The sequence below is a fragment of the Balaenoptera borealis genome (genome assembly GCF_965194805.1).
Source record: "Balaenoptera borealis genome assembly, chromosome: 2".
NCBI lineage: Eukaryota > Metazoa > Chordata > Mammalia > Artiodactyla > Balaenopteridae > Balaenoptera > Balaenoptera borealis.
This window is the reverse complement of record NC_138867.1, coordinates 72,189,528-72,203,339: the sequence shown is the minus strand read 5'-3', so window position 1 is coordinate 72,203,339 and position 13,812 is coordinate 72,189,528. Positions and strand designations below refer to the sequence as shown.

At 36.8% G+C, this 13,812-nt stretch overlaps 1 long non-coding RNA gene across 1 annotated transcript; it reads right to left on the bottom strand.

Moving 5' to 3' along the window:
- Window positions 1-6,361: 6,361 nt before the first annotated feature.
- On the bottom strand, window positions 6,362-12,667 carry LOC309622600. Its single transcript, XR_014241016.1, has 2 exons — window positions 11,969-12,667; window positions 6,362-11,930 (listed from the first exon to the last, which is right to left on the bottom strand). It is a non-coding gene; the product is annotated as an uncharacterized lncRNA (long non-coding RNA).
- Between the last annotated feature and the right edge of the window lie 1,145 nt (window positions 12,668-13,812).

Below are 13,812 nucleotides of genomic sequence, written 5' to 3'. Positions count from 1 at the left end.
TTTCAACAATTCTAATAAGTCAGTTTGAGGTGAGGTTATCACAATTTCCATAAACTAAGACTGCCTGAAGTTGTAGCTGGCTTAAGAAACCAAAGACAGCCTGCTGCAGTTGGCAAAAATGCTGATTTGTGAGGCCCAGGTTATTATTTATTGGTGCCTAGACTTAGAGCTTCTTTAACCTTACACTTTAACTTCAGGGCCTCCCCAAAGGAACCAGTTTCGGGGTCAACAAAGTCCTTTGGTTGTATTTTCATCCGAATTGAGGATCAGTAGGTGGGACGCCATGCCTCAACCCTGGAATACATTAAAGAATGGCCGAGAGCACTTCTGCACAGCTTTTGAAGCTGCCATCAGGTTGTTAACTCACTCCCCAGCCTCAGAGCACAGGGTATTGACTTTATTCTTTACACGGGTTCCTTGCAAAGCAGTTGAGGGGGTTTAAAATTCCATTGCTGACCCATAAGACCTTTGCTGATCCTGTTCCTGTACCCTGGGCAAACTCCTTTCCCCATTCATACACTGCAGCTATATGTCTATTAACTAGACATATTGAAAGGGACTTTAACTTTTCTTCAGTACACATCTGGAACAGTTCTCTCAATTTAAGTTCTCATATTCATGCTAAGACTTTGATATATGCAGGCCATAAGTGAGAAAATAGACTACATTTAACTTAATTAAATTCTTATTGTCATTCTCAAATACCAATTTTAAAGGATTTGAATGTACCTGAACTGTAAATATTTTTTTAAATAAAATAACCAACTCAAATGATATATGAAGAAGAAAATATCCAAAACTCTCATATGCATTTCAGAAGAAATAAAGTCCTCTCATGGGAGTTATTGTTGAAACTGTATTCTTGTTTAGTAGTTAAACCAAGTCATTACACACTGCAGGTCTTTCTTGTACATCCCACATTTCTCAGCAAGAATCCACTCTTTGCTTAACAACTTTATTCTTCATTCAAGAAAGAAAAATGGCTTCACCATTGATAAGTAAATTAAAAGTTAGCTTTAGAAAACAATAGCCATTTCATAAATAACATGGAGAGAGTAATTTTCATACTTGTCTGTCAAAAGATAAGTCTTGAGTCTGCCATTTGCTTGCCTAAAATACATAAAGTTACTTCATGATTAGTCACATATGAGACTTTATTACAATTCTAAAACTTGAGTTCTTTACCCCCCAAATTTAGAAAACACCAACTTGTTTGGCCTAAGCACCACAAAAAAGGGGCTTTGGTATTTTGGTGCCAGAAAAAGAATGATTAGTTGAAGAGGAAAGATGATTTCTGAAACAAATTCAATGTATGTGTTTGTTTATATGTATGTGTGTTTATATGAATGTACATATTTATTTATCGGTTACATTAAGAGAAAATACTGCTGACATGGATTACTATCCTCACATGCAGATAGAGCTGAAAAGGCTATTTCATAATCAACAATATATGTAGAAGTATGGATGAGTGAAGTTTGGTTTGTGGCTACAGCTCTTTTGTAGACCCTGCTGCTGTTTGTGTCTTTGCCTCTTAGACCCTGTCTACACCTAAGGACAGAGCATTCTGACCACCAGCACCAACATCCATGCACCATCTCCAGGGTGGCCAGATTGGCAGAGACCCAGGCATATTCTTCATCTTGATTAATCTGCTGTATCGATAAACTTAGCTGATTGAAGAGTTGTAGTCCAAACTGTTCTCAAAATGTTCTTGGACTTCATATATGAAGATACGAAGAAGCTATTTATAATTTTTAACTTAAAGGACTAAGATAGTTAGATAACTTAGTTTTGCCAAGAAAAAAGAAAAAAGAACTTCGGAGAATTAGTCAGTGTTATAGACTGGATGTTTGTGTCCCACCAAAATCCATATGCTGAAACCCTAGCTCCCAATATGACTGCATTTGTAAATACGGCCTTAATGGAATTAAGGTTAAATGGGGTCAGAAGGGTGCACCCTAATCTGACGGGATTGGTTTACTTCTAAGAGGAGGAGAAGACACCAGAGAGCTTTCACTCTCTTCCCTGTGAGGACACATCAAGAAGGTGGCTATCTGTAAGCCGGAAAGAGAATCCTCACCAGAAACCAAACAGGCTAGCACTGTGTTCTTGGACTTTCCAGCCTCCTGAACTATGAGAAGAAATATTTCTGTTGTTTAGTCCCCCCAGTCTGTGGTATTTTGTTGTGGCAGCCCGAGCACACTAATACAGTCACTGAAAATATATTCCTAGGCACCCTGGGAGACAGTAGAGCAGAGAAGAAAGCAGAAGATGTGATTTGGTTTGACTGTAAGTTTATTATATATAACAGGTAATGGCTACATTATCTGTCCCATCCAAACTTAAGCAAATAGGCAGAGCAAAGAAAAGTTTTTAACTATCAGTGAAGAAGGCAGCATTACACCAGAAATGAGTCATTTAAAAAGTGCTCTGGAAACAAGTCTCCTACTTAGGTCCCTTTATTGATACACTGTACTGAATTTCTGAAATTGCCTAATTCCAGAAGGGAACCAAAAATTATTAATACATTCTACACAAATTTACCCTGTAGTCTTTTAATATTTTATTGTTTAATTATTTTTTGATAACATAATAAGCATCTGCAAAGCCCTATTCAAAATAAAATGTGGCATTTATATTTATTTTTAGTTGGAATACTTTTTGATTAAGTAGAAGAATATCAATATCCTGGGGTATAAATAGCTCTAGCTGAGAGCAAACAAAGGCTTTCGGGTGCTGTGTAGTACTGAGCCAATACGGTTATCAGAAATTTGACTTCTAACAAAAGACATCAGTGTTAACAAAATTGTTTAATTTGCTTAGGCCGGATGAACCTTGTGCCTCTGCAAATGATTTCATGAGCTTTATGTTGAATAATGCTCTAGAGAGATACTTTTTTCTCCATTTATACCCTAGTAGGAGTTAGCTTCTAGTTTATTTCAAGTACATAATATATGTGAAAAAGTGCTTGCAAATTAGAGGAATTATTGTAACACAAGTCTGCCTTAAGACATACAGGCACTCAAGTTAAACAGGAATTACATTCCTTAGCTAACAGATTTATGGAATGTAATGAAATTTTGCTACCGGGTAGTAAGGATAGGCGGCATAATCTATTTCAATGGAGAATCGAAAAAGTAAGTAGAAGACAATGTTGAGAAAGAACAATGAAGTAGGAGTCAGAAGCCCTGTATGACCTTGAACACTTGACTTCTCTAAACCTTAGTTTCTTTATCTGTAACATAGTTATTCTAGGCCATATTACTATTAGGATCAAATTATAGAATAGATGTGAATGTGTTTTATGCCTTTCCAGAGAACCATGTTAATTAATAAAATGTTGTTATATAAGAGGTAGGGGGCTATCCTACCAAGGCATGTGAAATAGGGTGAAAGGAATATTCTGTGATGTATACGGTAAGATGTGTTAATGAAGAAAATCCTTGCTAAGAGTCTCTGTAAAACCCAGGTAAGTGTTCTGGGAACTGTCTTAGGGAAAGTGGATATAGCAAAGCTTCTCAATCACAGTACACATGAGAATCACCCAAATCTGGTGAAAATACCAATGCCAGGATCCTATCCACCATGCATATTTAACATAACAAAGTTCACAAGGGATTTTGAGAAACATCTTCATTTAAGAATCACTGGTCTAGGGACTTCCTGGTGGTCCAGTGGTAAGACTCCGTGCTTCCAATGCAGGGGGCCTGTGTTCCATTCCTGGTCAGGGAACTAGATCCCACATGCTGCAACGAAGAGTTTGCGTGCGGCAGCTAAAGATCCCACATACTAAAACATCTTGCATGCTGCAACTAAAGATCCCACATGCCGCAACTAAGACCCTGCGCAGCCAAATAAATAAATATTAACAAAAAAAAAGAGTCACTGGTCTAGAGCAGAGGTCAGCAAACTTTTTCTTTAAGAACGAGATAGTAAATATTTTAGCCTTTGCAGGCATGTAAGATGTCTTCTTTGGTTTTGGTTTCTTACAACCCTTTAAAAAATGTAAAGATCTTTTAAAATTCCCCAGCCATACAATAATAAGCCACGAGCAGAATGAGATTTTAGAGAATGAAAGAACTCACGTCATAGCTTGTAAATTAGTACATGATACATATACAATATATTGTCACTCTATGGATGATTATTTTTTCATTACTGAGAAATCCTTCAGTGTAGAGCCTTGTCTTATTCAGCTTTGTATCCCTGGAGTCCAGGACATTTCCTGGCACATCACGGTCACTCAGTATTTGCTAGATGAATGAATGGAAGAGAGAAGGTCTATTAAGAAATACTAATATTAGAGATGATAGCATCTGCAGAATCTTTCCAATGATAGAGGTTATAGTTTCCAAGTTAATTTACAAACAGTAAAAAAATCAATACAAGCAGTAAAAACAAATAAAAAACAAAACCATAAAAAGACCCCCAAACCCCCCAAAAAACTCTACTGGCTTAATATTAATATTTGTTGAATTGACTATGTTAAGCAGCTGTTGGCATAAATCTATTTTATCTGTTGTTTGGAAGAAACATGGCCCTGATTTTGTGGTATCTGGGGGAAGATGGAGGTTCATTTCTTGGGTGCAATATTTAAGGAAATTTCTCTGGAGACCAAGTCTGGGGATGGGAATGCAAATTTACATTTGAGAAGATCATAAGGTTGTCTCTAAAGGAGAAATTTGTTTGGGGAGACGTTTGATTTCTAGCATGATGTACTTAAGGCTCTGGATTAGTACTGGGTATTCTAACTTAGTTAAGTCTTTAAATGTGGTGAGTCATACGAATGCATTGTTTATTTAATTCAAAGCTATTTTTATTGAGAATATAAACATGGTGATGAAATATGACACGTCATAGTGGATTCACAGTCATCTAATTGGCTTAAAATAGGTCTTTAAAGAATTAATTGATTTTCCAGCCTTACTGACATATAATTGACAAATAAAATTATATATGTTTATCATGTACAACATGATGTTTCGATATACATATACACTGTGAAATGATTAATACAGTCAAGCTAATTAACATATTCATCATCTCACATAGTTATCTTTTCTGTTGTTGATGTAAGAATATTTAAGATTTACTTGGCAAATTTCAATATAGAGCATATATAATATAGTATTATTCAAGTATACAAGACAGTATTAACCATAGTTACTGTGCTGTACGTTAGCTCTCCAGAACTTTTTCATTCTGCATCACTAAAACTTCATACCCTTTAATCAACATCTCCCTACTTCCCCCCGATTTCAGCCCCTGGCAACCACCATTCTACTTTTTGCTTCCATGAGTTCGACTTTTTAGATTCCATATATAAGTAAGAACATACAGTATGTGTCTTTCTGTGTTTGGTTTATTTCACCTAGCATGTTGTTTAGTTTCATCCATGCTGTCACAAATGGCATGATTTTTTTTTTAAGGCTGAATAATATTTCATTGTATGTATATACCACGTTTTCTTTTTTTTTTTTACATCTTTACTAGAGTATAATTGCTTTACAATGTTGTGTTAGTTTCTCCATATATATACATATACATATATCCCCATATCTCCTCCCTCTTGCGTCTCCCTCCCACCCTCCCTATCCCAACCCTCTAGGTGGTCACAAAGCATCGAGCTGATCTCCTTGTGCTATGCTGCAGCTTCCCACTAGCTATCTATTTTACATTTATACCACATTTTCTTTATCCATTCATTTGTAGACGGACACTTAGTTTGTTTCAGTATCATAGCTATTGTGAATATTGCTACAATGAACATTGGAGTACAAATATTTCTTCTAGATACTGATTTCATTTCCTTTGGATATATACCCAGAAGTGGGAATGCTGGATCCTATGGTAGCTCTATTTTTAATTCTTTGAGGAATCTCTATATTGTTTTCCATAATGTCTGTACTAAGTTACATTCCCACCAACAGTGTACAAGTATTCTCTTTTCTTCACATTGTTGTCAACCTTTGTTCTTTTGTCTTTTTGGTAGTAGTCACTCTAATGGATGTGAGGTGATACCTCATTGCGGTTTTGATTTGCATTTCCCTGATGGTTAGTGATGCTGAGTAATTTTTCATATACCTGTTGGCCATTTGTATGTCTTCTTTTGAGAAATGTCTGCTCAGGTCTTTTGCCCATTTTTAACTCATATTATCTGGGTTTTTTTTTTACTATTGAGTTTTACGAGTTCCATATATCTTGGATATTAATACCATATTAGATGTACGATTTGCAAATATTTTCTCCCATTCCATAGGCCTTTTCACTCTGCTGATTATTTCCTTTGCTCTGCAGAGGGTTTTTACCATTTGTCTTTTTTTGCTCTTTTTGCCTATGCTTTGGGATCATATTTAAAAAAACAATCATTGTCCAGAAAATAGGTCTGTTTTATGTAGTTCTGCCTTCTAGATATAAAAATCTGATATCTTATCTCAGATCAAACTGAGTGTCCACCTTCTTGATCTGATTATGAATTTGCTTTCTCTACTGAGGTGCATTGTCTTTATTAGTAAAACTTTTCAGTAGTTTCATAGCTCACATTGCCTAGATTTCTTTTTACAACATGTATACTCCATCTCACAGGCCAACATCTTTTCGGGCATTTGACTATCATTCATTAAAATTCAAGTGAACATTTCTTTCTGAATTGCTGCAGGAGCCTGAGATCAGCTTCACCAATGCCTCAGGTTCCCTGAATATACGTTTTTCCTGCTTCATGGCTGTTCCCTTGTCTCTAATGTTCCCTTGATTTTCTTAATAGTATCAGTTTAGATATTGATAATGTTGAACTTGACCTGAGCCCTGTGCTCCTGGGAAAAGTTATGATTAATAAATCTCACCCAGTCCTTCCCCCAGCTCTTTTATGTTTCAAGAAAAAGCTTACTGCGAAGAACGAAACTTTCTCTTCTTAGATAAGAATCACTGATGCCCTCCTTGTTTACCTGGGGTGAGGCCAGACATAGACCCTCCAATTTCCCATTCTTCATCTCATAAATGATTTGTTGAACTGTTTGTCCCCACTGACCAGTCTGGACAGAATCCTTGACCTGACCAAACTTTAGTCAGGCTTCTCTCCCTCCCCCAGGCACCTGAACTTTGCTGCACCCCTGGAGCTTTGTAAGGCTTTGAAGCAGAACAGTCCCTCCTTAGCAGCCTCTCCAGGTGATCAGCTGACTGCAAGAAAAGTCCTTCCTTGATCAACTGTCCCATCACCCCACCTGCTCATCTCACTCCCCCAGACCAGTTTCCCTTTAGCCTTTTTCTCCCTCCCTATAAAAAGAAAATTCCTTTCTTGCATGGCCTTTCAGATGTTTGCAGATCTTGCAGTCTGAGCTTTCTCCTATTGCAACAGTTCCCTTCCCCAACTGCAACAACCCCTTTAATAAAATCTTTATTTATTCCAACAAGCTTTCTTACCCTTAAGACTGGGTTAGATGCTTCCCAGAAGAATTCCAGGGCATCATGTGCTTATCCTAATCAGAGCACTAATCACACTGCGGAACAGGGCAAGTGTTCTTGCCTTGATTCCTCACTAGAATGTGAGCTTCTTGAGGTCAGTCTCTGTGTCCAACTTACTTTGTAGCCTTGATCCCTCGTAGAGTTCTAGGACATTTTAGAGGTACAAGTAAGCCTTAAGTACTTAATTATTTAATTAAATTAACAACCAGCTTTTTTCCCTGTGAAGATGGACAACTGCTCTGAGAACCTGTTTCTAACCAGTCATTTCCATGGATGAATGAACTAGGGGCACGGGAAGGGAGATCACAATGAAGATTATTCCCCTACGTCTGTGTAAGAATAACTTTAACACCCAGAAGGGGTGATTTAGATTAGACAAAGGTTTGCCATCCTCCACTGTCCCTTATAAAACTATGTGGGAAAGCAATTTTGATTATTGTTTTAGAGGCCATCAGTTCTAGAAAAATATCCCAGAAGAAAATAGGGTTTTTTATTCCTTCTGGCTCAAAATAGAGACTTATATACTTCTGGAGATGGAAGAAATACTAGCTTCAATTTATCAAACACATAAAATGTTAACTGTGCCATTTGATCGAACCTTTATGACATACATCACCAAGATATGATTTATATTACACCAGAAATGCTGCTTTCTCATTCCCTACTTCAGTCAAGAGATCCAACCTAGCCTCAAGGACTCCAGCTTAAATCCTCAAGGAAGATAATAAAGTAGGCTGGTTCCTATATTCAGAAACTGTCCCTGACTTGAATCAAAATGTCTTTAGGATGCCAAATTTTGTTTGCTTGTTTTTCTAAAAGAATCCTCCGTTTCTGTTATTCCGATTCCTTCCCTAAGTTTCTGATGCATTATTAATCTCAGTTAGATCTGTGACTTTCTGATACTCAAACCATTTGCCTGGGAACTTGTCTGATCCACCTCAGTGCTTTGTGGCAACTTAGTCTATCTCAGTTCTCACTGTCTGGCCCTGAGATACTACCCATTAATTTCTAATCCACTCATGCACCCCCAATCCATAGCTAATCCTGAACCTGATGATGGCTTTACTCCAGCTCATACTGACATTCCACAGGTACAGGCTGCTCTTCTTCTTCTTCTTGTGTAAAGGTCCCTCCATGCTCACTATGGCTCTTTGTTGGCTACTTGTCTTGCACTTTTGCATGCTGCTACTCACAGTTCTAGAAATGTACCACATAGTTCAGAAATAAAACATCTGGAACACATCTACATATTTTAATTTAATTTAAATTCAATCAAAGTAATAAATGTACATAGTGTAAAAAGTCATTGGAGAATACAGTATGGAAGGGGGGGGGGGGGAGATTACAGTGGAGAAACATGACAAACTCTACCCAGACTGATGATCAAGTCCAACATCAACAGTGATAAGTCATGTTGACAGTACATACCCCTGATATGATATGATGAAAAGGGTACTTTACTGCTGAGGTCTTCTTCCCCAAAGCCCATAACCCTAAAATAATCATGAGGAAAACATCAGACAATTTCCTTAGAGAGGCATCCTACAAAATACCTGACCAGTATTCCTCACAACTGTCAAAGTTATTAAAAAAAAAAAAAAAGTCTGAGCAATTGTTCCACTCATGAGAGGCTATGGAAACATGACAACTAAATATAATGTGGTAACCTGGATGGGATCCTGAAACACAAAAAAGACATTAGGTAAAAACTAAAAAAATCTAGAGTATGGACTTAGACTAATAGTAATGTACCAATATTTGTTCATTAATTGTAAGCAAGGTACTATGATACTAAAGTACAATGTTAAATAGTAGGGGAAACTGGGTGTGGACTATATGGGCACTGTGTAATCTTCTCAAGTTTTCTGTAAATTTAAACTGTTCTAAAAAAAATAAAGTCTATTTTTTAAAAAGGGTAAATGGCATAAATAATTTATATGACTCAAAAAAAAAAAAAAAAAAAAGGAAAAACTGCAGTTCTTGCCATCATGTCCTAAGTGGCAACAATTTTCAACTCATTGAATTTTTTCTCATGGCTTTACTATATTTCTAAATAGTATGCTTTTGTGGAAATTTTTCCATTTATCCTTTTTTGGACACTTTCCACTGACTTCCTGTGATGGCAGATGAGGACTTAGCTCTCTTCCACCATCTCTTCTTCCCATTATATTTATGTCACAAATCTTGGCTCGTACATGTTCAGTGTTCACATTACTATAATTATGTAATCTTGTTCACTGTTAAGCTAAATTGTGTTCTGATTACTTTTTCTTGTGAGGCGCTGTTTGCTTTTTCTGAAATTAATAATTGTTTCTTTTTTTTCATTTGCTTGATTCTCTATGTACATATTGCTAATTCTTTCCCAACACTCCAAAAGTTACATGATTAAAACCCTCGTGATATTATTTTCTAGAATAACAGACATCAGAAAACCAACCAGTTTCATTTTGTCCTCGTATCTCCCTCCTGCAGACCTCTATTTCCTTGTTCTACTCTAGATGCATGCCTCAGCTACCAGTCTAGGACTTCTCTTTGTCATCCTTCCAATGAGTTCCATGGTTTTTGGATCAGATATCGTCTTTCTTGGTTTATTTTCTCATTTAGATGTAGCACATTCTTTAGTACCTTTTTTTTTCTTCTTTCAATCTTTTTTTAAATATAAGATTAAGATTCCACTTTTGTCAACAGTATGCATGCACTTAGTCTGAAAAGAAAAATAGTTTTACAGGTATGTTAGGAAAAAACACAGTCTCCTTGCTTGAGATCCCTAGAAAACTGGGTTCAAGGAAAAAACTTATGTTATATATATATAAATATAGATAGTGGTACAATACCAGAAACCTAGTAGTGAGAGGAAAATAAAAATAAAGATGGGAAAGAGGGGGAACAACACGGTGTTCATCACCTAGCTAGTCTCAGCTTTGTGGTAAGTGCAGCAGATTTCTTGGTCTGTAGGATGTCTTCAGAGAGGTCATAGGAAAAAAAACAAGTTATGTAACAGTTTTTGTCTCCCCTTGCTTAAAGTTTGCTCCACTGAATATCAATTCCTCAGCATTTCCAGATTGTGCCATCCAGACTGTCTAAGCAGCTGCTGGGGAAACCAGAAACTACGAATACAGTGGTGACATCCAAGGTTTAAGACATTGCACGCATAGTCAGCCAGTGAGTGGGTGTATGGTAAGAGCACTCTCTACCTGCCCACCAGCAAGCTGCACTCTTGTGAGCCCTGCCAAACACTAAGCTTCTGGGGGTGCATGAATGCTGATTAGATCCAGTGGCTTCTTGCACTTCACTGGTGACAGAGGTGAGCCCAGGGGAAGGAGGTGAAAGGCCCCTTCCTGCAAGAACCAGTAGACACTGCATCAGTCCTCAGCGTTCTGCGTTGTAGGCAGAATGCCACAATGACATGGTCCTTGCCATGGAGGTGAGCAAGGCTGTCTCCTATGATTTTCAAAACCTTTTCTCTATGGCCCATGAGAATGCAGTTGGTGTCAGGTGATCTAACTGAAGAATCATCAATAGCATCGTGCAGGTTGCTGGTGAATCCAGGGAGCTCATAAATTTGATCTATCTCATATCTGCATCTCTGCCTCTCTGTTGCTCCTCACAAAATGCAAACACTTTTACCTCTTTAAGCTGATTGTTTTCATATTTACTTCCTTTGTGTCTAAATGATATTATTGAAATGCCAACTCCTGATTTCTTAGTTTGAGGCATTTTCTCTTAAGTCCCACTGAAGAAGATGAGAACTTGGTTTTCTTTCTACCCTTCTGCTTGTATCACATGAAAGCACCCTTCAAACATTCAAGCCCCACCCATCCTGCCAATGCAATGTAATTTTGGCTAAAGCAGTAATCAGTGTTTATCATTTAAACAGTATTAAGGGGTGGAACTTCCAGAATGGCAGAGTAAGTGCTTCTGAAAATCCACTCTCCATAAAAGCAATGAGAACAAAGGCAAAAGTTCTCAAAGCAACTTTTTCAGAACCCTGTAAATTAACTTGAAAGAATCTAAGGAGTGTTTATTCAAGAAAAACTGCTGAAACTTGCTAAGAACATAAGCTTCCTGCATTTTAACTTGCCCTCCTCCCATCCTCCCCTCCCCAGCTCCACAATAGCAGCCTAGCAGCCACTTCATGAAAGGGCTGATCAGGTGTGCAGCTCCTTAAAATATTTCTTCCCCAGAGAATTGCTACTATTTGATATGTATGGAGGTTTGTAGAAAATCCTTATTCAGAGGGTTAGTCATTATTTGACTAGACTCAGAGCTTGTTCAGTGGGAAAGGTCTTATCCTTAGGGTGTTTATCAAAAACAATCAGAGGAAATTGTTCAACATGGCAGCTGCCTGAAGCAGCAATACCAGTTAGGGGAAACAAGATAATGACCAAAAGACTTTAAAAGAATATCTGGGAAATAAGACCATTTGCACGCCCAGAAAAAAACCTGAGAACACCCTTATCTCTCACCTCTGTGGAAGAAACCTGAGAACATCCTTATCTCTCACCTCTGTCTGACCATAAGGTTCTGTGCAATCAGGAAGTTAAAGCTAACGCAGGGTGGTAAACTGCCAGAGCCCCAATATACACACAGAGACCTTAGGCAAAAAATAGATGTCTTATTGGTTCAAGGCATTTAAGGAAGTCTATGTCCAATCATTAGCTGACTACAAAGATAACAAAGGAGAGATGTCAGTAGCTAAACACCACAATATATACAGACTTGATAGAATTTGTCCAGTAAAATTCAATAAACAAAAAGTAGCAACAAAGTAACAGCAACAATAAACTCTAGAGGAAGTGGGTTCCTGAATTCCAGAATTGTCCCATTATATCTTTGTAAATGTCCCCTTTTCAATTAAACTTATGAGACATACAAAATAAAAACGAAACAGAACAACAAAGCCCCACAAAAATATGGCCCAACCACAGGGAAAAAAATAGTCAATAGAAATCGTCCTTGAGGAAGCCCAGATGTTTGGGCTACTAGACAAAGACTTTAAACCAGCTCTTATAAATATTTTTAAAGAACTAAAGGAAACTATATCAAAAGAATTAAAACAAAGTTTGAGAATAACATCTCACTGAACAGAGAATATCAATGAAGAGACAGAAATTATAAGAAGATCTAAATAGAAATTTTGGAGTTGAGAAACAAAATAGCTGGAATGAAAAATTCACTAGAGGGACTCAACAACAGATTGAATTTGCAGAAGAATCAGTGAATTTGCAGGTAAGTCAATTGAGATTATTTAGTCCTAGGAATAAAAAAGGAAAAATGGAAGAAAAATTAATAGAGCCTAAGAGACCTGAGGACACCATCATTTCAAGGGATCCTCAATAAAATATTTAATTTGTCATCAGAAACTATGCAGGACAGAAGGCATGGGGATGACATACTCAAAGTGCTGAAAGAAAAAGACTCATTCAAGCATTTAATATCTAGTGAAACTATCCTTCAAAAATAAAAGAGAAACAAAGACATTCCCAGATAAACAGAAACTGGAAGATCTGTGACTTAGAAGGCCTGAACTACAAGAAATAGTAAAGGGAGTACTTCAGGCTGAAATTAAAGAACACTAGACAGTAACTCAAATCCACATAAAGAACAATCTTAAAGGTAACTATATAAAAAATATGAAAGACAGTGTAAATATAGTTTTGTTTGTAACTCTTTTTTTCCTCCTAACTGACTTAAAAGATAACTGCATAGAGCAATAATTATAAAACTGTGTTGATGAGCTTATAATGTAGAATATGTAATTTATATGACAATAATATAATAGCACAAAGGAGGGGAAAGGGAACAAGAGCTATACTGGAGCAAAGTTTTTGTGTTGTATTGAAATTAAAATGGTACTAATCCAAACTAGATTGTTTAAATTAAGATGCTAATTGTAATACTGAGTATAACCACTGACACAATAACTCAAAAAAAAATGACAAGTGAATTAAAATGGTATTTAAAAAATATCTATTTAGCATACAAATAAAAGGAAGTAGTGGAGGAATAGAGAGACAAAAAAATCTTAAAAAACAAATATCAAAGTGGTAGGCATAAATCCTACCTCATCAGTAGTTACATTACATGTAGATGGATTAAATACTCTAGTCATAAGGCAAGGATTGGCAGAATGGATTTTTTTAAAACCCCATAGTCTAACCATGTGTTGTGTAAAGAGACCCACTTCACAAAGACATAAATAGGTTGAAAGTTAAAAGTATACAAAACAGAAACATCATGGAAACAGTCACTAAAATAGAGCCGGAGTGGCTGTACTAATATACTTTAAACACTATCTCAGCTGGGCCAGGAAGGAAATCATGATTACTCTCTTTAGTGCTTAACTTC